General features: G+C 43.1%; 3 long non-coding RNA genes across 11 annotated transcripts in view; 1 reads left to right on the top strand and 2 right to left on the bottom strand.

The window, feature by feature from the left end:
• Positions 1-1,943: 1,943 nt before the first annotated feature.
• On the bottom strand, positions 1,944-14,877 carry LOC128079922 (uncharacterized). 9 transcript variants are annotated; one of them, XR_008206370.1, is made up of 13 exons: positions 14,662-14,877; positions 14,213-14,424; positions 13,761-13,965; positions 13,307-13,364; positions 13,097-13,148; positions 12,539-12,782; positions 12,014-12,124; positions 10,928-11,058; positions 10,483-10,588; positions 9,613-9,761; positions 9,382-9,532; positions 4,891-6,247; positions 1,944-2,806 (listed from the first exon to the last, which is right to left on the bottom strand). It is a non-coding gene; the product is annotated as an uncharacterized LOC128079922 (long non-coding RNA). The 9 variants fall into 9 exon arrangements; XR_008206371.1 differs by having other exon boundaries at positions 6,183-6,247; positions 14,662-14,876; XR_008206369.1 differs by having other exon boundaries at positions 1,944-6,247; positions 9,382-9,535.
• LOC128079924 (uncharacterized) lies at positions 6,226-21,618 on the top strand. The gene is made up of 4 exons (XR_008206374.1): positions 6,226-7,550; positions 9,014-10,808; positions 11,265-11,417; positions 16,413-21,618. It is a non-coding gene; the product is annotated as an uncharacterized LOC128079924 (long non-coding RNA).
• LOC128079923 (uncharacterized) overlaps positions 15,082-23,039 on the bottom strand; it is a 121,846-nt gene continuing 113,888 nt past the window's right edge. The window contains exons 10-11 of the long non-coding RNA XR_008206373.1: positions 21,117-21,225; positions 15,082-15,417 (exon numbers count right to left, since the gene is read on the bottom strand). This is a non-coding gene — a long non-coding RNA (uncharacterized LOC128079923). The remainder of the gene's footprint in view (positions 15,418-21,116; positions 21,226-23,039) is intronic.

Here is a 23,039-nt window from a genome sequence, read left to right as displayed (position 1 = left end):
TTTACTGGGAGTGAGGCTCTTTCTGTTCTGTTGAGGCTAGGTGGTCTGGGGGCAAGCCTCACTTCCCTTGTCTTGAATTTACTGGTGGAAGAAACCATCAGCCCATATTTTCTCCCATAGTTTATTAACTCTTGGGCAACCTCCCCCCACGTCCATGCTTTGTATCCTGACTGCAGATGGTTAGAGACTGCCTAGGCTCCTTCTCCCTGAGGCATAGCCTGTATTTTTCCTTGTAGTTGTATACTCATAGGTTTTAACAATTCTGGAAGCCTCCCTAATTAAAGGGGTTATATCCTCTCAGGATCAGCAGGCATCATCACAGACGATTCATGGTGCGGCTGCAGCTTTCTAGCATACATCCTTTGGAGACAAGCGGTCTTTTGAACACTTTCTACTAATTGATCAACCGTTCCAGTAACAGCAAGAGGGTCTCCCCTTTCTAAAGGGTTGAGAACACCTGCCCAACAGGCAGCCTTCTGTGTTAAGGACCAGGGAGCTCAACTGTTGCCAGTAGTTAAAAATACTCCTGGTCCCCAGTATCCTTCAGCTTCCTTTTCAGTTAATAATATTTGGACTTCATCAGTGGGGCTACCCCTCCATACATATTCTGTTTCTGATTCCTTTGCAGAGCGGACAAAATCTTTTTTTAATTTTGCTAATTCAGTGGCTGAGAAGGGAATTTGTTTAACGTTCATTTGAGAGTCTAGATCATCACTGTTATCAAATGTATATTCAGTTTCTATCAAAGGATGCAAGTGCGCTGGGGAGACCTCCGATTTTTCCACCCTTGCCTTTATTCTTTCAGTTCCTCCTGAAGATAAGTTTTTTCCTGAGGTGCACTATGGATGACAGTGTCACTGGTACCCTTACACCTTAACTGTTCCTTTAAGGCTATTTGCAACAAAGCTGTACCATGTCTCTCACTTTCTAATCGTCTCTCAAGGTTTACTATATGATTCTGCAGAGTCTTAACCAATTCCTGTGTTACTTTAACTGATTCCTGCAATGCTTGTATCATTGGGGTTTCTGCCAAATGCTCTTCAATTCAGAGCTCCACGGAAGCTTTTAAAGCAGCCCCGAGTGCACAGATAAATGGTTTTCCTTTTCTGGCTCAGGTACGAGCCTCATTTTGTAGGACACGTATGGTCTGCAACACTCCACAAGTTACGCCTGTTCTGTCATGCCCAGTCCACCCTTGATAATGAGGGCCAAACACCACGCCTTTCTAAAAGGTCAAACACATTTTTGCTTTTCATAGTGACTACATTGTCACTCATTTCTCAATATGAAGAAAGATCTACACTGAAGGAGATGGGGGTACAGGTATTCAGAAGCTCAAGTAACTTCTTACCTCGCCCGGGAGGCACACGCCTATCAGACAAATGTAAGTGCTCAAATCACTCCTTCCTTTCTTTGAGAGGAACACACAGAAGACAAAGAGGCTCAAACAACACTTTTTAGATTTCAATATACGGAGTGATCTTTTGGGGGGGGGGAGGAGGACACGTTAAAGTGAAAAAAAAATCATTCCTCTCAACTCCAAAAGGCGCACACAGAAAAAAGATTCAAATCACACTTAAGTCACAAGATACTAAAATCACAAAATGTGCAGTGGTCCTCCTGGAAAGGCACACGCATATTAAACAAATGCAAATACTCAAAATTAATTCACATGTCCCAGAGAGGCATACACATAAAAAGCTCCAAAAATGCAATTAAGTTCCAGTATGTGATTTTCCTGGAGAGGAAAAATATTGCTCCTTGCAGCTCCAGGAGGCACACAGAGAAGAGGTTCAAACTATGTCTGGAAGGACAACACTCTCATGACAAGTATCCTGCAGACTATGCCATAAAAAATCTCTTGTCCCAATTTATAGGAGGGAGAAGAGGTTCTTTGATACATGTATACCCAATGGCGAGACGAAGACACAAAGGGTCAAATGTTAGCCCGACCAGTTCATTACAAATCCAAGTTGCTTAAGGAGATGGGGAATGGAAGGTGGACGATAGAAAAGCGATAGGAAATACAAGCAGGGAGTTCTTGTAGGAAGCAAGAGGGAGATAGTCACCATCACATATTCCAGCATTGCTCATAGTTCAGACGTTGATCTTCAGTAGCAATGGGAGCTGTTGTTTGGCTGACAATAACAACGGCGACTGTACAAACTTATAAATAAGTCCAAAGTGGTCGAGTCAGCTCCCTTTGGAATAACAGCTCAAACACAAAGCGGTCAAGTCCTCTCTCTTTGGACTGGCAGCTTCTGGCTTTGGGATCTCAGCAAAAACTCCTCTGTTCCCATCTTCTGGGCCTTGCCATCAGATAAGAGGGAGCAGGGAGGTGCCCACCTGCATCCTGTTTTTCACAGGATACGATGGTATCATTCTCCAATCTCCCATACCAAGCTGGAGTTATTTGGTCACAGGCCAGATTTTCTGCCAGTAAACATTCCTGAGCACAGTATTCCCAAGGCAATCAGCTTCAAAGAAATGCTCTCAAATGTGAAATTGTCCACAAAATGATGTTGATTGTCATACGCCAACACCTCCCTCTCATCTCCTAGGTAAGTCAGAGCGTTATTGCAAGAAATGCCTCAGAAAGCTAACTTTGAGCCAAAAACAAAGAAAGGTTCAGACATGGTGAAGATAGTATTTCTCTTCTTCTGCTTTGTCATGAGTCTTCTGAGGACTGAAGTGAGTGCTATCAAGACCCTGGCTCATCATTGTTGTTTCCTGAGCAGCTGCCAGACTTGAGAAATGCAACACTGTCAGTCAACAAAGCAGGCAAATTCACAGCTTTCTTCTGTAGCTATCCAAGAGGGGGGGGGGGGGGGGGGGGGAAGGGGGAAGAAAAAAAAATTCATAATACATATGCTGTAGAAACTGTAGATACGTATAACTTCATAGGACTTGCTATTAGCAAGTATTTTCAAAGGAAACAGATTCCTTTCTTTGGGGAAGTCTACCAACTGCGAAGTTCTGTTTATGGTTTAAAAGATTATTTTGGCATCCTTCTCATTAAGATTTTGAGTCCCATGCTGCAATTAGGTACACGTGGACACTGGACTACTAGTGTAACAGTCTGTCTGTTGTATCTGTCTACCTTGAAGCTCACTGTTTTTTGCTTGTCACCATGTTCCTCTAGTTACAGAATGATAGAGTCATTAAGGTTGCAAAGACCGCTCAGATCATCTAGTCCAGTCACCAATTCATGCCTGTGACTGCACTAGACCATGTTTCTCAGCGCCACATCTCCACGTTTCTTGAACACTCCAGGGATGGTGACTCCACCATCTCTCTGGGCAGCCTGTTCCAGTTTGTCACCACTCTTGCTCAGAAAAAATATTTCCTGATATCCAACTCGAACCTCCCCTGTCACAACTTAAGGCCATTACCTCTAGTCCTTGCTGTTAATGACTGTGTAGCCAAACAACTACAACTGATGACACAAAAGTGAAAATCTTTAGAAACAGGAGAAAGGGATTCATCTTGGGAAGAGCACTGAGGCTTCTTCCATGTTATTGTATTCAATAGTATCACACTGACCTTCAGAGAAGTTTCAAGTAGAGGATGTTCTGATACCACCTATCACTGCTGTACATATGTCTTTGCTGCAATCCGCCCATGCAGCCAAGGACGACACTGCCTTGTGCCCCAGATGTCTTGGCCAGTGTCACTTCACAAAGAATTGGGCTGCTTAGAGGCCAGCAGGCAGCTCTTTTTCCCTGAAGTCTATATGAAGCAAGAGTCTCTTGTCTTTAAGGTATGTGAAATAATGATAAAGGCAGTAGCTGATATACATGGGACGACTGTGGTGGCATTTTGGCTTGGAGTTCAACAGCTCATGTTTACCGTCACAATGCGTATCTGTCAATTCTGCTCTTTGTGGAGCTCTCAGTCTGGATAAAGGGATAGAGGGGTGTGCAGCTAAAGTCTGTCTCAGAAGCCAAGCTGCCCATAGGGAAGAGGACGGCTTATCCAGATATCTGGATGGGATCAGTATTTGCACTCACAAATAGCAACACTGCATCCGTATCCCAGTTGAGCCTCAGCTGGGAACTGACTAGAATACAGGAAGAGCGGGCTTATTAAATTCACGTTGGCACCTCGTCATTTTGAAGGTTTGCAAGGGCCCGAAGCAGCTGTTTACAAGGCACCCTTGTTTTCTCTCATTTATTCATAAGAGGCAAAAATAGTTTAGAAAGAGAAATCATCTAATCGGCATTCATAATGAAGTATTATTGCCTGTCCCGTATGTTCCCTTCGGACTGTTGCTGTCATTTCTTAACTCAAGCATGTGATTTGTAGCATCCTTTTTGGGAAAGCATCCTACTATCTAACATCCTTTTTGGAAGGCTGTTTCCAAAAGACTGCAGTGAGTCTATGCCTCCAGTGCACACACACGTTTCACTTACAGCAATTTCTCATTTTCTTTCTTGGGAAACTTGCAGGGATCTAGTCACAGTTTTCTCTCGTAAGCTGAAGGTTATAATTCTGAGAAAGGCTTTGGGATCCAAAACAGGTCTTGTGCCACTGAAGATGTTTTCTCAGAATAAACACCACCTCAGCTAGGTTGTATTGTATTGTAGGTTGCATTGTAAGATTTTCCTTGATCATTTTATCAAGGTAGTTGCAGTGGTGTGCTGAAATTACACGTTATCCTTCGCCCCTCTCTGACCATCCATAGCCTCAGTGCTGTCGGAACTGGACTCCCCCCTTTCTGTACTGCGCCACACCTAACAAAATACAAACCCTGCTGTGGGCCTTCTGCTTACTCTTTCAAAAGTTAAGTTGCAATTTTTGAGCTCTTAACAACCTCTGTGACCTGCCTGTGTTTCTGTAAATATCCCTTTTGCCTGTCACAACTACTGTGATGAGAAAGTGATTGCTTACACGGTGTCAGCGAAGGGCCAGAACGTGAGGGAAAAATGATCAAGAACAGCATTTTTCTGGTTTTCTTGACTCTGGGGTGTACTCGCAATTTTTCAGCAGAACTGCTGCAAAACAATGCTATCTGAAAAGAAAGAAAGTACTTTCTCCTAACTCAGCAGAATTAGTGTTTTCTCATCAGTGAGTTATCCGGAGGAGAGGTCATCAGATTTATCCTAATAGAGGAATTTGCAAATGGGAGGCTCCACACGGAGCTTCAAGTAAAGCACTACAAGTGTGTCGCAGTCTGCACTGAGGGAGGCACAGGCCATCATAGCAAAACTAGATGCACAGCTTCTGAAGTCATTTGGTTCTTCTCTGTGTCTGAACGTGACCAAACCTTTATGCCGTGGCAGAATTTATCTTCTGTAGCGCCAATCTGACTCCTCTGCTCAAGACAAGTGATATATTGTCTGTTCACCATAAAAAGAAGCTGTGAGTTGCAAAAATCAAGATTCACAGCCAAACTTCAGAGAAGCTCTCTGTAACAGATTTGCTAAATCACAGCCTGATTGAGCACCTGGTGGGAAGGGAGGGCCAACCTAGGGGAGCTCAGGTGCATGCAATGAACCGGAGTGAGTGGAAGGGGTGGAGCCAGGATACACCCCTTCCTGGATCTCATTTAAGGGCTGGCAGCGGAGGCGAGAGGATCTTGTTGGAGATTCTTGTGTGCTTGAGGCCTTCTAAAGGTAAGCAGCTTTCCTTCCTTTCTTCCTTTTTGTATTTATAGTAGCCATGGCTGCTGCATCTGGGCTCGTCCTCGTTTGCTGTAGCCAAAGGCTTACTTTGCCTACCTGCTATTTTTGTTGTACTTTCCACCACATTATAGCATTGCTTTGCCCCTGAAGCTTCTGTGTGCCCACATGCTGGCTGCTGGCTGGCACCCAGCCCTTAGGTGTGTCTCAACAAGCCTTGGTCTATTGCATGACTCCAGTCACCACAATGTGCTCACTGGATTTAATTCCAGCCATAGCTGGGGCACAGACTATGTTGTATTTATGGGCTCAAAGCCCACTGCAGTTATGGACCAAGCTTGCAGTATCATCCTGTGAAAAGACACCGGGTCTGTTTCAGCCAAAAGTGGGAAGCAATGATTTTTGCCATTTTTTCCCGTGAACTTTAAGCTGTTGACGTGGTGCTAAATTCAGTATGCTGAAGGTGTTTCCATGTGTCACTTCTAATAGGATACAGGTGTCAGACAATTTGAGATTATTTCAAACCTAATTTTCCTAGAGTGAAGATACAAACAGTTACACCAGAAGCAGATGTGGGGCCTTTCTCACCCCTTAGGAATGTGGTTTGGCATTCATCCAGACTGAGTCTATGGGGAAAAAGAGAAAATTATATTTAATTTTAGCTTGCGTGGTTTCCTCCTTTCAAAAATCTACTTGAATGTGCAATAAAGTAACCTATCTCTTTTTCCTTCTGCTTGCACGGGGACTAAGTATCTTGTTGCGAACAGATGGCGTGAAGGCAGGTTGAGATGTGAATGCTCTTTCTCTCCCCACTATTGCTGTGTGGCCACGTAACTGACAAAAAGAGCGCTGTATTTTCCTTTTTCTCCTTTTCCTCAGTGTTTTTCAGGTACTTCTTCAGTATGTTGGCTGGAAGTAACAGCCAGGAAACGGGAGCTACAGGAACTGCCCGTAAACTGCTTTTTGTGGCTCTATATCTGGTCCAGCTCCATTGGGATGCTCACTGGGACTGCACTGGGACTTGAGGGAACTTCTCCTCCCTTCTGCCCTCAAGCTGCTGAGATTTTCTTGAGCTTTTCTTGCACTGTGGAGCAACAGTTCCTTTCTACCTCATTCATGCAGGTGGTCATGCAAAAATAAATAAAAAGTGGCCACTGTAACTGAATAATTACTTCAAGAGTGACGACTCATAAATTCATTCTGGAAGGTGAAGGAGTGAGACATTGGTGTCATCCAGGATTGTGTCAGAGGAAGAAGGGCAAGAAGTCCTCCTACACAAAATGGGGTCTTTGCAGAGGGTAAGTACACGATGGGGAAAACCCCTGGGCGGTGGGTGGAAGGCTTTAGAGCTGCTGTTTATCTGCGCTGCGTCAACATCAATTGCACCGCACCGGTGTAGTTTTCCAGTCAGCCCCCTGCCAAGGCCACCGGCAGATAAATAGGAAGCATCATGTTCTGGCTTGTGAATAAAAGGAAAATGTTTGGAAGCGCTGCTCTACAAATTGAGTTTATTGCATTGCCAGGAAGTTATCTAGAGGCTTTTGGAGACCGACTCAGAAACAGGAAATTAATCAAAAGCATTTTAGAGTGGCTCCTTGGCCACTGAGTGCTCTACTGCTTATTTATACCACTGAACTATGGCTATTTAGCCTGGTTAAGGGTCTGCTCGGATGTCACGTATTAGCCACTGCCAGAGCAAGTGATCTTTTTGCACTGTACATTAAGAACAGAACAAAAAGATGGAAATTCCCATTTCCCAAATGTGGTCCAAATAAACCTCTGTGCTCTTGTTAAACCAGCTGTGTTGAAGAGGAGTGATTATGGCAGGCTTTTTTTTTTTTTTTTTAACCTGCACCTGTCTCTCCTTCTGCAGCTGAGGATGTGCTGGAAACCAATTTCCCTGTAGACCAGAGTGGGTAAAAGCTTCAGGTGGGAATTGAGTTCATCATAATGTACATTTATTTTTACTTATCCACTTAAGGGGAAAAATACCCTAAAGTAAGCTGTTACTGGAACGTGCCATAGCTGCTCACCCGATCTCAAGGAAAACTGTCCTGATTTGTCCATCACAAAATAGAGGAGAGTTGTTTTAGTTTTCACCCTTGTGGTCAGGGAGGTTGTAAGAATGGGAAAGGAGGATGCGCTTCAAGCAGTCGTTTGTGGCTGGTTATTACAGTTCAGCTTGTGGGAAGACTGTATCCTCAAAATGAGTATTACAGTACTGTTTTGGTCCAATATCACTGAACTTTTGTCTTATATATCTCTCTATATGTAATGCCAAATGCAGTCTTTATTTCAAAGTAAGAAATCAATGTAGAAGTTGGAAGCGTTTTGTGACAAATGCTGTATGTGACAGAATGATGATCACTGGGAGTTACTGAAGCGTGTCAAAATAGTCACAATAATAAATTCACGTCAAAAGAGATGTTGCACGTTATGATTAAATATGGTGCTTAAGAAAGATGAATTTCCCAGGGAAGTAGACGATGATATTTCTGCTGTGCGTTTATTTTCTCTGCTTACTCAAAATCATACTTGAAACAAGGTTAATTTTTCAAAACCATGTTCTTTAACACTAGTTACACAAGTGGTAATCCCAGTAACGCCTTGCCACAGAATAAAAACCAGGCCATACGAGGATGTTAAACAGCTCTTTTAAAGGGTTCTACAGATAAATTTTGGGAAGATGCAAACTTCTGTGAGGGATTTTTGGCATCCCGCAAACAGTGAGGTAGCTGTCAACATGTCTACATCCTACACTGTCCAAACACTCACTGTCAGAGTTATTATTACACTATTATTATTTCAGCTCAGGACCTGTGTTTCTGGAAGCGCACATATTTACTTTGATCTTCTACCACTTCTCTTCCGAGCAGAATTATATCAACAAGTGCAGCCATTCAGAGTTATGATTGCATGATAGAAAATGAGTGCTTTCAACACACTACTCAGCAAGTCAATAGAGTTCATAAAAGCTGGGGATATGAACCAGAAAGTGTCATTCGTTAATGTTGTTGATGGTTATTCAACTTTAATCATAATACTGTAGAGCTATTTAAATCTACAGCTCTGCCATACGTAAGTTAACGTAGCATATTTTACAAAAATTATCAAGGCCTGGTTCCATAGATCACTGCACAGCCTATAATTAAGTCTTTAATGAGTTTCAGATTGATTTCTGTATATTTGTGCAGATTGTAAAAAGTGCTTTACCAAATCTCTCCTCCTCTCATTCTGCTTTCAGGCATGTTTCATGCATACAGTCCAGGATAAGCTGAATTTTTATGTGCTGCTCAGAACAAGGGGTAGTTAAGTGAATAGTGACCTTGCTGCTAAGTAGTGCTTGTATGTACACAAAACAATTTTCACACCTCTTTTGTTTTTTTTCTAAGGGTCACGAAGCCCTTTAATACTACCGCTGCTGTTACGGGTAGCAGAACAGAGCCTCGGTGACATCCATTGCAGCATTTCATTCTTTGAAGAGGCAGTACCAGATCTGACCTTGGCCCTGACAGGAGAATAGACCTCACTGCTGTCTGCATCCAGGGTAAGGACTCTGTCATCTAGGAAACAACTTATCTGTCATGTCTTGCTGGAAGTTCTGGGTATCATTTTTTACTGTAATTCTCACTGCAAGTTTTGTTTACTTTTGTGCATTTCTAAGCATTCCTTAGACCTTATCCTGGTCCACCTGGAAATGCATCATATCCACTGTCTCAGCCCCCCGTGCACGTAAAATAGGGTAGAAATAAGTAAGTACTTATTTTCTGGAGTAATTAGAGACAGGGGTTTCGAGAGTCTGCCCACTAAGATGGTTCAGCCCAAGTCATTGGTTAACAACCCATAGTTCTTTCAGCTGTGGAATTCTCCCACTGTCAAGTAGGTTTCTGAAATTTCCTTAGGAAGAGCAGCTGCTGGGAACAAAAACAAATACGGTTGAAGATTTAATTATTTGCTGTCAGATTGTGCATGGACTTGCTTATTTACTTACACCACAATTTTGTAATCATTAAGCCTCCATTCATCAGCTGGCACTGTTCTTAACAAGACTCCAGAAAAGTTTCAGCTGCAAGTTAGGCACTGATTAGTTTCCTAGTTGGGATACACCACAAGCTCTGCTGTAATCAAAACTGCTTGACCCTGTGCAGGAACAGTAGCAAGTATTTCATAACTTAGTATTATTTAAACTCATAGCTAACCTGGAAGAATAGTAGCAAGGTTTTAATCAATAGTAACAATAGCTTTGTGCTTGCTAACCAGTATCATCTCTTGTTCAGTAGCAGTCACAGTCTGCGATAGAATCACACTACCATTAGTGTCCAAAGTGGATACTGCATGGAAAAAAAATGTAAAAGATACCCTAGACCCCTAGCTATTTTTAAGGGCTCTTAATTACTCTTTTGAGAGCTAGGTTAAAGGAAGTTGCAGGCTCTCATGGAAGCATTCACACCAACAGCAGTATGTCACATTTCTAGCAAGACAGAACAAAGTTAAGGCTTCTGTGAAACAGGAACAATTTTGATCTGCTCTTCATTTATTTTTAAGCTACTAGTTTAAACAGAATGTAGTGATAACGTTTGTATAATATGTGCCAGAATGACTGTTCTTTGTCAGAAGAATAGGACAGAAAACAAGCCATCCCACTTCTTATTTTAAAGACTAGGCCATAGACATGAAAGGGCTCTGCCCACTTACAGGTACCATTGACTATCTACAACAGAAGAAACTGGTAACCTAGAGGAAAAAGAGCTTTGAATAGAATCGCAAGACTGGTAAGGACAAGATCATCTAGTCCAACTGACCTCCCATAGCCATTATTACCCACTAAACTACTAAACCATATCTTGTAGCAAAACCATACCTCATAGCAAAATTAGCAGCAAGCGAGACAGTTAAGGAGCACATATACTCTCTTCCTTTCTTCTAAATGGGGCTTCCAGTCAAGCTTCCCATAGCTTCTTTTAATTCTGCACAGAGAAGATTTTTCTAGTACTGTTATTTAAGACTTTACTTTCGTTCTATTTTCAGGTCTTATTGAAGCAGAACAGCAATGTTGGTCTTCAGCAGCTGTGGAAAACAACAAAGATCATAAAGCCAGTCTCCAGGCAACATAACTCTCACAGAAGCAACAGCTCCAGTCTACCTTTCCACCAGCCAAGAGCAAGGCTTCGGGGCTGGTGAGCACAGGTAAGCTGTATTCACTTACATGTTCTAAGAAGCCACCCACGCAACTGCACTCCAGCTTTTGCTATAAAACTAGTAATGGCTATTACTACATCAGGAAAGAACTAATTAAAGCCACTTACTGGTTTTGACAGCTTGATGCTGATACCTAATCAACATCAGTACCACAAAATTAAGCTACCACAGCAATCATCGGGGATTACTAGAGAGGTGCTGCATCTTGTTCATTTTCTGTACATCTCTTGGCTGTGACCTACATTTGAGACAACAGAAACCAAGCTATGTATTGTTACAATTGTAAGTAAAACCAGATGGAAAACAATAGTGTGCAAAAAAAGTGGCAAATGCAAACACAATGCAGTCTGGAAAGACATCCAAGTTTCTTAATCATGTAAGAGCTTCAAGTTTCCAGAGCGAGCCATAAGTAAAGTTCACTCAATTCATTCCATTCCCCTCTAGGCTGATGGCTTTTCATTCCTGCCTAGTGTCGCAGTTGCTTTGCCTAGTAAGCAGGTTGAGCCTTACAGCGCAAGCTCTAAACTCACATCCACAGCGAGTAAGACGGCACCGGAACTTGGCTTTGCTTGTTGAGGAAGAGAAACTTAGAGTCAGGTAAGATACTTTTACTCAAACCCAGATGTCTTTTTAAAACATCAGCTGGATGCAAAAATAAAAAGTATACCTCTAAGACAATTTGCTCTGTATTCATGAAGCGTCTTCATTATTCTACTGCTTATGGTGTAGTTAAGTATCACAATCTTAAGCAGCAAACAATTTTATTAGAGGGGATTCCTACATATGGAACTGCAGTTTAGCTTGCAGACTGGCACTCAGTCTTCAGCTTCAGGTCATTGTTACTTAAACTTGAACCAGATCAAGGCTCAGCAGCCACTCCATTTGCATGTATTATCAGAATATATAGGGTGAAAAGCTAGAAGGGTGAAAGCTCTCCTTCACACTTCATGTTTTCCTGACTAAGTCAGCTCTTATACTGGGCAGCTACAATTGCACACCCACACCACTCTACCTCCTTCACCTCTTAGAAAGAAGGGAAAAATAAAAGTCAGAAAATAAGTCACCACACCACCTCTTCTTGCCTTATACAGTTCTCATTCACTACAGCTAGGGCAGAACCCTAGCTGTAGAAGATATACCTAACTTCACTAAAGCTGCCAGAGATCACATACAATCTAATCTTAAGATAGGACCTACAAGCTCTCCAAGACATCCAGGCACTGGAGCTCAAGACCTTCCCTAAAGGAAGTAAGGAAGTGGGTTCTCCTTCCAGAACAAGGCCTTCCACCCTCAGTCAATTAGCCCTAGAGAAAGAAGAGCCAGGGCACCCTCACTGGCCAAGAAGGAACACAGTTCTGCAAGGAAGGTCACCCCAAGCCCAGCAGCAGTAGGAGCACCACAAGCAATAGAACACATCTTTCCCCCCTCCACACCCCCCCACCCCAGGGGAGGGCCCCAGCAAGGGGCCAAAAGACACAAAAAGACAACAGAACCCACCCTCCCACCAAAAAAAAAAAAAAAATATATCTCTTTAGAGATAGTGCAACACACACTCTCTAGCAAACAAAAAAAATTTTTTTTCAAACCCCCCCAAGAAAAAAAAAGTCAACCTCACTAAAAAAAAATCCAAAACCACCCACAAGAAAAAAAAAATAAAAATCAACTAAAGTTTATCCTCAGCAATAAAATACCAACAAAAGCATGCTTATAGCACTCACCAAAAATAAAGACATCCATCACAGGAGGGCACAGGACTCTCTTCTTCCCATTTAAGGGCTGCACAAAAACCTAAAGAAAAAAAAACCTTCAGGAGGGGAAACCCTGGAAAAGAACTACTCACCACAGAAGTCCCAGACCTGCAGCAAAAACACCTTCACAATTCTGGGATCCACAAGCAATCCTAGTAGCAATGGGACTACTAGGACTGCTCACAGACTGAACTGATCCAAAGCAGCACCCACTCTGCAACAAGAGACAAGAAAAAAAAAAAAAAATAAAGCCCAACCCAGGCAGTACTTTTATTTCACTTCCCTTTTGCCACACAGTGCACCAGCCTTAACAAAACCAAGACAACAATCCAGCACCTTTTAACCAAAACAGAGAGCCAACAGTGGAACTCCTCATGCAGCCCTGCCCCAGGAGACAAAAAAAAAAAAAAAAAAAAAAAATAAAGCTCTTCTCACCCCAAGGAGCACCAGCCCTAACAAGACCAAGACAACAACCCAGCACCTTCCAACCAAAAGCAGGGAGCCTCTAGTTCACACCCACACACTCACCAACAGTGGAACTCCTCACAGGTCCAGGCTTAGAACATGCTCAGACACAGCCCTGCCACAGGAGACAAAAAAAGAGAAATAAAGCTCTTCTCACCCCCAGCAGCAACCAGGCCAAAGGAGCACAGTGCACCAGCCCTAACAAGACCAAGACAACAACCCAGCACCTTCCAACCAAAAGCAGGGAGCCTCCAGTCACCCCTACACACTCACCAACAGTGGAACTCCTCACAGGTCCAGGCTTAAAAGTGACTCTCATACAGCCCTGACCCTGCCAAAGGAAACAAAAATAAAGCCTTTCTCACCCCCATCCTACTTGGCTGTGTCACCCAAATGGCAGACAGAGGAAACCTTGGTGAACCAGCCCCAAGAAAATAAAAGAGGGAGTCCAGCACCATCTAACCAAAAGATGAGAGCCTCCAGTGAAACTGCTAACAGGCCTGGGTTTACAAGAGGACCCTGCACAAGGAAGAAGAAAAAAAAAAAACAAAAAAAAAAACCTGCAAGCAGTGTTTCTTTTCAAACCTACCCTTGCATTGCTTCTTACTCCAGGCAGCTACAGGACTGGCCACGCATTGGTCTTCGGAAGCAGTGAAAGTTCTTTGCAATACCAAGTAAACTATCAGTTTACAACTACAAAACAACTACATAGGAAAAGCCAACTCACTTGAGAAGTAACGAGGGTCTTCAGATACAGAAAATCCTTTCTCAGAAAGCAGCCTTCATCCAGGAGATGTTCTCCCTGCAGAGGCTAGCCCTTAAATGAGCTCAGGAAGGGGCAGACCCTGAGTCACGTGGGAAGAACAGGTGAATTACTTTCACCTGTGCTTCCTGGGCCAGCCGCTCCCCTCGTCACAGAATCATTGAATGGCCTGGGTGGAAAAAGAGCAAAAGATCATCCGGCCAGTTTCAGTGCATCCCCACCCTCTGAGCCAAAAAATAAAAAAAAAATAAAAAATAAAAATCCTCCTGATCTCTCACCTAAACCTTGCCATTTTAGCTTAAAACCATTCCCCCACGTCTATCGCTATCCACCCTTGTAAACAGTCAATCCCCTTCCATTTATACCTTCCTTTCAAGTACTGGAAGGCCACAATGAGGTCTCCCCAAAGCCCTTACCTTCTCAATTCCCTCAACCTTTCTTTACAAGAGAGGTGGTCCTCCTCCAGACACATTCCATGAGCTCTGTGCCTATCTTGTGCTGGATGCAGTACTCCAGATGGGCACTCACGAGAGCTGAGCAGAGGGAGACAATCACCTCTCTCTTCCTGCTGGCCACATCTTCTTTAATGTCCTCAGTCATCACTTCAGGTGATGATGTACTAGTTCCCCTACTAGAGAAATAGGGGAGACAAAAAAGAGAGGAGGGGAAAAACCCAGCTGCAGCCCTATACTGGCCCCAGAAAAAGCTGTGTGGGAGCCAAGCAACCTGCTGCCACAGTCAAGGAAGCACCAGGAGCCCTTCAGTGCAAGGCATTCCCCAGCAGCAGCCCCTGAACTCCTTCCTTACAACTTCTTACTTACCACCACCAGAGCTGGGCTAAAGGGCATAGCTCCATCTTGCTTACCTGTCGCTCTGAGCACAAGGGGTTGCAGCACCTTCAGAACCCTCTGGGCCCCGAGAAAAAGCAGCTCGACAGGAGCCCAGCAGCAGCCTCTGTAACAACCCCACAAATCAGAGGAGCGCAGCAGCAGCAATTCTTTCAGTTACCCAAAAAACAAACCTTACAAAAATAAACTCAAAGCCCAGCAACAGCAGCACTGTGCTGGTTTCCCCCCCCCAAAACAAACAAACAAAAAACAACAAAAAAAACCAAAAACCACACACCAGGGAGCCCAGCAGAACTCTGCTTCTAGAAATACAGAGAGAGAGAGAGAGAAACCAATACCACCCCAAGGCTAGCCCCCCAAAAATCATGACCGCAAACCCAGCAGCCTCCTACTGCAAGGAGCGAGCCCCAAGAGCAGTTCAAACTCCCAGCAGCCCTCAATAGCTCCCAGCAGCCTCCGGTGGGTTTAAGAGGCTTTGGGGGCTGGCCCTGCCCTGAGCTCCAAACAAAGCGCAGCTGTGCCCGGGCAGCCCCAGCTGCATCGCATCATGTGGAGATCATTGCTTTGTTAGCACAGCCAAGCTTCGTTAAGGCAAGCCGTAGCGTTTGACAGCTACCCCAAGGCCTTGGGACTTAACTCACCCATACAGTAATGTCCCCGGTGATGTCCCACTGCAAGCCCAGATGGCTGTAGATATCACATCGCTATGCGGGATGCAGTGGCAGGGGTGAGATGAAGGATCGACGATAAAGAGTAAAGGGTGCAGGATGAAGCTGCAGGCAAAGGGAGGGTGAAGGATTTGGGGTGGTGCTGTCCATCTCATGCAAACTGTGTAGCGTGGGATAACCATTAAGAGGGAGTGGCTGTGCCTGAGTATGGGTCAAAAACACTGACAACCGGGACAGCTTCATAGAACCATAGAATCGTTACAGTTGGAAAAGACCTATAGGATCACAGTACCAAACCATTTCACCATGTATTGCAGTTAGCTTGGGAAATATAGCACGACACTAATAGCAATGAGACAATATAATAGCTTCCCCGTGACTGCGGCTGGAGTGAGGACACGTTGCATCATCTGTTTCGTCACGTTGCTCTTCTGTTTTCCGTTACTGCTGAGTGTACTTAGTTCCACAGACACTGAATTCTAACCATCTACAAAAAAACAATCCACTTTGGGAAACCCAACAAGCTAATCTGAAGTGTATTTTTCTATGAATCTGTGTAACCCACTACTTATTTTCATCCACATCTTGATGCTTGAGAGCAGTGACTTATTTTCAACAGACTGGTTTATGCAATGACTTGTGCGCTACGACTGACGTATCTATTATTTATGTATATCTGACTAAAGCGACGCTCTCGTTGCAGAGCAGAGATTCCAACCTGCTGTGTCACTAACTAAACCCCAGGGCTTGGTATTTGCATGTATTTCTGCTTTCCAAAGGCTACAAAAAAGGAAAAGTAAGGGAAATCTCACAGAATGAATGCTAAGAGGAACTTCTTGGAGAATTTCACTGACAGAAGGATGTCGTGATTTTGGGGGAAATCATCCGCTCCGTTCCATATTCAAAAGACCGGTCCAATTTTTATGGGTTTTGAAACTTAGAAGCTACAGAACTTTGTTCCTGAAGTATTTGGTCCTTGAGTTTTGCCTCTTGCCCTTCTCCCGGTCCTGGGAGTGGTCGGTACACAACGGCATCGATTCTTCCCCTGGTTTTGTTTTAGTCACTCTACCAATGAAAACGTGATGTTTTTTCCAGTGTAGATTCACACTCAATCACAGATTCGTAGGGGCTGGAAGGGACCTCTGAAAATCACGGTGTCTGAGTCCCTGCAAAAGCAGGTTCCCTACAGCCAACTGCACAGGTAGGTGGCCAGATGGGTCTTGAATATACCCGGAGTAGGAGACTCCGTAACCTCAGCACCTCTGTTTCAGAGCCCCGTCACTCTCACGTTAAAGAAGTTCTTCCTTGAAGATGAGAAGGCAAGGAAAGAGTGGTTGCAACACCAAAGTTCAAAGATAAGCATTGCTCTCTGCACCTCCGTGTTAGGGTCAGAAGAGTATGTGACGGTGCTCCTGCAAAAGTTTGCATCCAGACTGAACCGGAGGGCAGAAGCCCCTACGCTCTTTGTGTGGTCTTGTGATCTGGACCTAACACGGATGACGCTCATAAACTGCAGTCCCTACAGGGGTGTTTCCCTGGCCTATTAAAATAAATAAATAAATAAATAAACAAAATAATAATAAATAAATTAAAAAGAACAAGGAAATTATATGAACCACTATTTCTCTCCACTGCCATCTAGTGAAGTTATCATGCTGCATAAATTAAGGCTTTGACACTCTCAGCTGAGCTTTAAAACAGCTAACCGTATCTTAGTGGCCTATGAGACTTTGTGCAGGAAATGGAGTTTGAGTGTAACGTGGGTAATATCCTTAGGATAATAGCAAAAGGAACAAAGTAAACTAGGTAGATTAAGTTGAATTGTGGAGTTCTAACAACGATTATGACTATAAAGACACTCAGAAGGGTTTTGAATAAAGCAGGGACCAAACGTCTGCAGGCTGGCAGTGATTTAAACTCAGGCTATTCTTTCTTTGCAGAAAGAAAACAGGTTTCCTGGGGATGAAAACAAAGTAAGTTCAGAATTAGAAACGTATCTCTCCTGACAACTGTGCGCTTTCTGTTTTGTAAACTGTCCTAAAAGATTTCAAACTTCGGATTTAGTTGCTGTTACTTCTGGAAACGTGCGGACGGTTTATCTTCAGACGGATCATCCCTTTATTCAGGTCTGAAAGGGACCTCGGAAGTTCTTTACGCATTGCTCTGCACCAAATCGAGCTCATAATTACTCCGTTCCATCTCTTCAAAGATGCAGTCGACCAAGAATCTTTTCAGCCTCTGATCTTTCCCAATCCACTTTTCTTGTCTCATTTGTCAGCCTGCATCTTTAGTGGCGAGTTTGTATCCTCGTGTCCACAGAGTGACCTTTATCAAAATCCTCACTGAAGTTCCTCGGCCTACAATTTAAATAATATGTGAAAAAACATCTATGTTTCCCCTGTGCCAAAAGATGAGTTGACGGGGAAGAAGCCTTGCACGGATGAACGGGGACCTTATCCTGACACTCCAGGAGAAAAAGAGAATCTAGCTGCAGTGGAAGAAGGGATGGGCAACTAGAGGAAAGTACAGACAAGTTGTTAGGATGTGCAGGGAGAAAATCGGAAAGGCGAAAGCCCAGCTTGAACTCAGCTTGGCTTCTGCAGTCAAAGAGAACAAAAACCTTTTCCGTAAATGTATTAACAGTAAGAGGAGGGCTAAGGAGAATCTCCATCCTTAATTGGATGGGGTGAGGAATGTGACTGCTAAGGCCTGGAGGGGTTCAAGAAACGTCTAGACGTTGTACTGAAGGACGTGGTTTAGTGGGAACTATTGGTGATAGGTGGATGGTTGGACTGGATGATCTAAGAGGTCTTTTCCAACCTTGGTGATTCACTAATCCTATGAAAAGCAATCTGTTGAGATTTTCAGTGATCCCCGATCTCTGCTGGCAGTATACGCAGTCGGGCTGCTCTGTTTTAATGCTTCCAGAGCCTCGATGTACACGTCCCCAGGTTACACTGTGAGCAGTGCATAACCTGCAAATGGAACAATTATATTTCTCCATTTCTGTTCAACTCAATGAGATTGATTTTGTTTAAAGATCCCTGGCTATTTTTGTTACTTGAAAGTAGGTCAGCCCATCTTCTCCTGATAGTTAAAATTGCTAAAATAGGACATGCAGCTCTGAAATCGTTATCCTCTTCATGTGTCATTCAGCGAGCAAAATCTCCATCTTAATACTCCCGTGAAAGCCTTCCTAAAATCAGAAACTGTTCCTGATGCGAGAGACTAAAATTAATTTCAGATGAAAACATACATAATACTTCCATGATTAAGAAGAGGACAAATCAAGACAAAAATAACTTCTACTGTGGCTTGAATCTCTACTTCCTTTGCTGTGGCTGATCACGATCTGTAGGCTCTGACTCACTCTCTAGAGCTCAATTTCACTTGCGTGGATAGAACGGAACAGTACAAGCTCTTCCAAGGTTAATTCTGTACGCTTGTGTCTATCTTTAATATCAGAGTTATGCCTTGTCTTTCTATTTTCAGTTTTGTCCTACTAAACTTGTTATTTCCTGCAAAACCTACTCAGCAGCATTTAATGGCAAACTTTGGCTGTGTATTCTTCAGCCCTAACTGACGAAATAACATGTCCAAGTAGAAATAAAGGAGGACTTAATTTATACTCTGACTCAGGGTTAACTGCTGAAATCTGTGCTTTTAGACAGAAACTGTAAGTGCATGGACTCATAGTGTTGCAGTGGAGTTGTGAAAAAAAGGTCAGAGGACAGTTGAGGTTGGAAGGGATCTTTCAGAAGACACCTGGTCTGATCCACCCGCTCAATCAACCTAAAGCAATTTTGGTTTGTTTGTTTGTTTGTTTGAAAGTCATTTGGACTGCAAACTGCTGGTTAAGGACTGTGAGCACTCACAAGTAAATTATTCACATTTTCTCTTAAATGTGAATTGGCACTGAGAAGAAGTGTTCGCTTTTGAAAATTTCTTCCTAGACATTAGCCAAGCTGAACCTGAAAGGCTAAACTAGAACGTGAAAAAGTACAGTATGGAGTGAAAAAAAACAGTCATCTGGCAACCAAGCGTAGAGTATAACAAATCTATGGCTCTTACTTCTTCTGGATTCCAATGCTGGCTAAAGTTCCCCATGGAACTGCAGTGAAAAGTGTAAATTACGGAGCAACATCTCTTAACGCTTCTTGCAAAACAGTTTGAGAAATCCAGGAAACTGAAAAATCTGACAAATGTGGTTCTAAATGATCTTGCGAGATAGAGGAATTGGAGCAATATTTAGAGAAAGGAACAGACCTTCCTTTAGTCTGCTAAAAAGGGTTAAATTGGACAGAGTTGTAGGCACTACCCTGCTGAAGCAAGCTGACTGAGTGACTGAGAAAGGAGTTGGTTTACCTCTCTCTTGAGACTGTCTTCTAAATAATCTTAAATCATACAGACTGCACAGGCTTATTTACAGTATGTCTGGGTAGCCAGACAATGACCATAATGTTGCTAATTATAAGTAAGCAATTTGGTTCCTTGACAACTTCAGTACTGCTCTTTCACCGAATAACATTTAATTGCCAGGGAAACTGGATTTATGCTATTTGGTCAAGGACTTGCCTTTCTGAGACAGAAGCAGTAATTATTGAACACTTAATTGTGTATTGCTGTAAACTTTTGCTTAATTTTTATTGGAAAAATACCACGTGAGTAGAAAACTTCAGCCAACTTCATGCGTCATCTTTATTTACAGCTTCATATGAAGTGCTGCAAGTGAATGGCAAAAAAACCTCCACATGATGCGATTCATAACTAGCCCTACGATCAACAACAGCTAAGAAAGAGCTTACTTAAGGATGTGTGCTTTAGGATGTCAAACGTGTTAAAAGGAAGAGGGAAGCTGAGTTATTATGGCATTCCAAGGTTCATACTAGATTCTCAACCAGAATTCTGATTCCTTATTTTGAAGTTCCACGTGAAGTTTCACAGCAAGTTTGTCAGGACCTACTGAACCAAGGCGAAGCTGAAGGTAGCAGTTTCCAGGATTGCATCATTACCGGTGATGAGATGTGGCGTCAGCACGATGAGCCAGAGTCTCAAACTGCAAGAGGCAACGCATGAATTCCCAATCGAAGAAAAAGCTGCATCCCTCAGCAGGTAAAGTGATGTGCTCTGCCTTTCAGGATTGGAAGGAGGTGATCCTTCTGTATTTCCTGGAATCCGGACAAACCCTCATCTCAGACCACTACATCACAACGCTGACTAAACTGGAGGCTGAAACTTTCAGAGTCAGGCAGGAGAAGAAGATAATCTTTCTCTTGCAACATGAGAACACCAGGCCTCATACCAGTTTGAAGACAAAAGAAGTGTTTTTGCAGAAGGCACAGAGATTTTGCTTGTAAAGACACATTCTTTTGATGTCAGGCCTCACAAGGAATACACTTCATAAACCCATCAGTCGTTCTCGTCATTTCTTAGGGTCTTCTGGCTTGGGGCCAAAATTGATGTGGTAGAGAGCTTCCAGCTACAATAACAGCCTCTGCATCTCTATTTTCCCATCCGTCAGATTGTTGGTGGAAGATAGGGCTAATTTGTCACACCACCCACTTGTAAAAGCCTAATTAGACTTTTTTTTTTTAAATTAAGACATCCTATTTCTTGAGAACTCGAAGCTAGGAAAACAATGGTAAGGACTGAAATAGAAAAGCAAAATATTGCTTCTTCAGTAAAGATCAGAGGAGACGTTATGCAAGCATGAGAAGTGGAAAGAGTACAGTCAGTTCAAAGGAGTTTCAAGGAAAAACAAAACAAAAAACAACAGACAAGTGTTCTGCAAGTAGTGGAGTTACCTGGAGATTGCGTGCTGATGGTGTCTCTGTAGAAACATCAACCTGCAGAGTACCAATTTAAATATGTTGCTCCCCAAATCAGAATGTAATTAAGCCTGTGTATTGAGACCTCAAAAACAAATAACATGGCACAATGTGAATTAGAATGTCATCTAAATACACTACGTGTATATCTTTAAGTATTTTCAAAACTTCTAGTATGTCATGCATACTGGTGGGAACTGTGCCTTCCAGGACTCTCCTTGCATTCTCTCAGCTTAGTGCCTACGCCAGTGAGGACGTTACTTCCAACCTCATTCTTTAGTTTGAGGAAAACGGGAAAAGTCTGTGACTGTTTGCAATTCTTTTTGTAATGGGTGGAAGCCTGAGTAAAGCAAGATCATTGCTTTCGGATGTCTCTGCACAGAACGCGCTAAAGTTTAAAAGATATTTCCATTTTCTTCTTTTTGTGAGGTCACTTCGAGACTGATGAATAAAAAACTCAAAGAGATTACAATCAGTAGTTTTGGTACTTTCAGAACTTTCAGTAACAAAAAAGGGAGAGGGAATCTGTGTTAATTTCAACCGCCAAGATTAGTTACCCCATTGCTTTGCATGCATAATTAGGACATGTATGCACATGTATTCACAGCCACAGATGCGTCTGTGACAGCTGGCAAATCTTAACACGCTGTACATGCCTGCACTTGGCAATTCCAACCTTTTTTTTTTTAACATATATAATTATTCCATTTGGGACACCGAGGAAAGGTCCTTCTCCTTTCTCTGGTCTGTTATAAATTGACAAGGCGACAGACTAGCTTCATTTTGCACTTTTTGATGAACTGTCCAGAAATTGGATGTAGTTCAGAAATAATTTTAAAACTCTGTAACCTCCAGGCAAAACCTTATTTTAGCAAGCAAAAGAAAAATATTTTATGATTAAAAAGATTTAACACCCTTTTCCATGCAGTGTGCTGACATGAAATGACACTGAGAGGTAATAGGCCTGGAATTAGGACTTCCCCAAGGAAATGTCTTATCTCTTGCACTAAATTAACTCTGTCTTTCTCACCCATCTTAAAGATGTCAGTCTGGGCAGTCTGCTTAAGGAAATCTCTTCTGACTTAAAGTTTCTGAGAAGGACGGCAAAACAAATATGTTTAAACAGTAATAACCTCTCACACCTCAGCTTTCGTGACCCTTTCTGAAGCGGCCTTTCCCATTAAATCATTAACGCTCCCGGAAAGGTCCCTGGGACAGACTGTGGGAGTATAGCCTCAAATCTTGGAGACTTTACATCTGCAAAGGCACGGTGGAAAATAACGAGATACTGAGGCAACGGCAGAATAACACAGGGAACTGCATAATGGGACTACTGCGTACGAGTTTGCAGACTTGCCTACAGACAACCGGTCCAGTCTCCTGGTGGCTTCTCTGAGACCTAGCAGTCACAGCACAAACACAGCACTGCACCGCAGGTATTCTCCATCTCTGCAGGCCAAGGTCACCAAAAGGGAACTCTGGGACCCGCTCTCGCTCTTTTGGTCCACGTGTTGAGGGGACACCAGACTTCACGGCTGCTCTCCCCAGGGGCGGTGGCAGGAGGGCCGTGCTGGCCTCCAGCTCAGCAGAGGTTGTTTGTAGAGCCAGTTGTTCTGTAAAATGCCTCATCTGCGCTATTCTGCCTCACTCCACTGTTTACATCAGTTGCAAAATACCCTGTATTTTTGTAGATGTAGTTTGTAGATGGCAACTATGAAGAGCTCTGAAGTTGATCCGTCTTAGAAATATGGGACATCTTTAATACAATAGGGGAAAACATTACGTAAAAAGGTATTCGGTGACCATCTGATATTAGTGGCTATGATTTATTTCTCAGTGTGATCTGATTCACGACATTATTTGATGACTCGGTTTTACCATCTCCTGTTAGAATATCAG

The sequence above is a fragment of the Tympanuchus pallidicinctus genome, unplaced genomic scaffold (genome assembly GCF_026119805.1).
Source record: "Tympanuchus pallidicinctus isolate F22 unplaced genomic scaffold, pur_lepc_1.0 scaffold2, whole genome shotgun sequence".
NCBI classification, from domain to species: domain Eukaryota; kingdom Metazoa; phylum Chordata; class Aves; order Galliformes; family Phasianidae; genus Tympanuchus; species Tympanuchus pallidicinctus.
The sequence above is the reverse complement of the archived record's forward strand: the minus strand, read 5'-3'. Positions and strand labels throughout refer to the sequence as shown.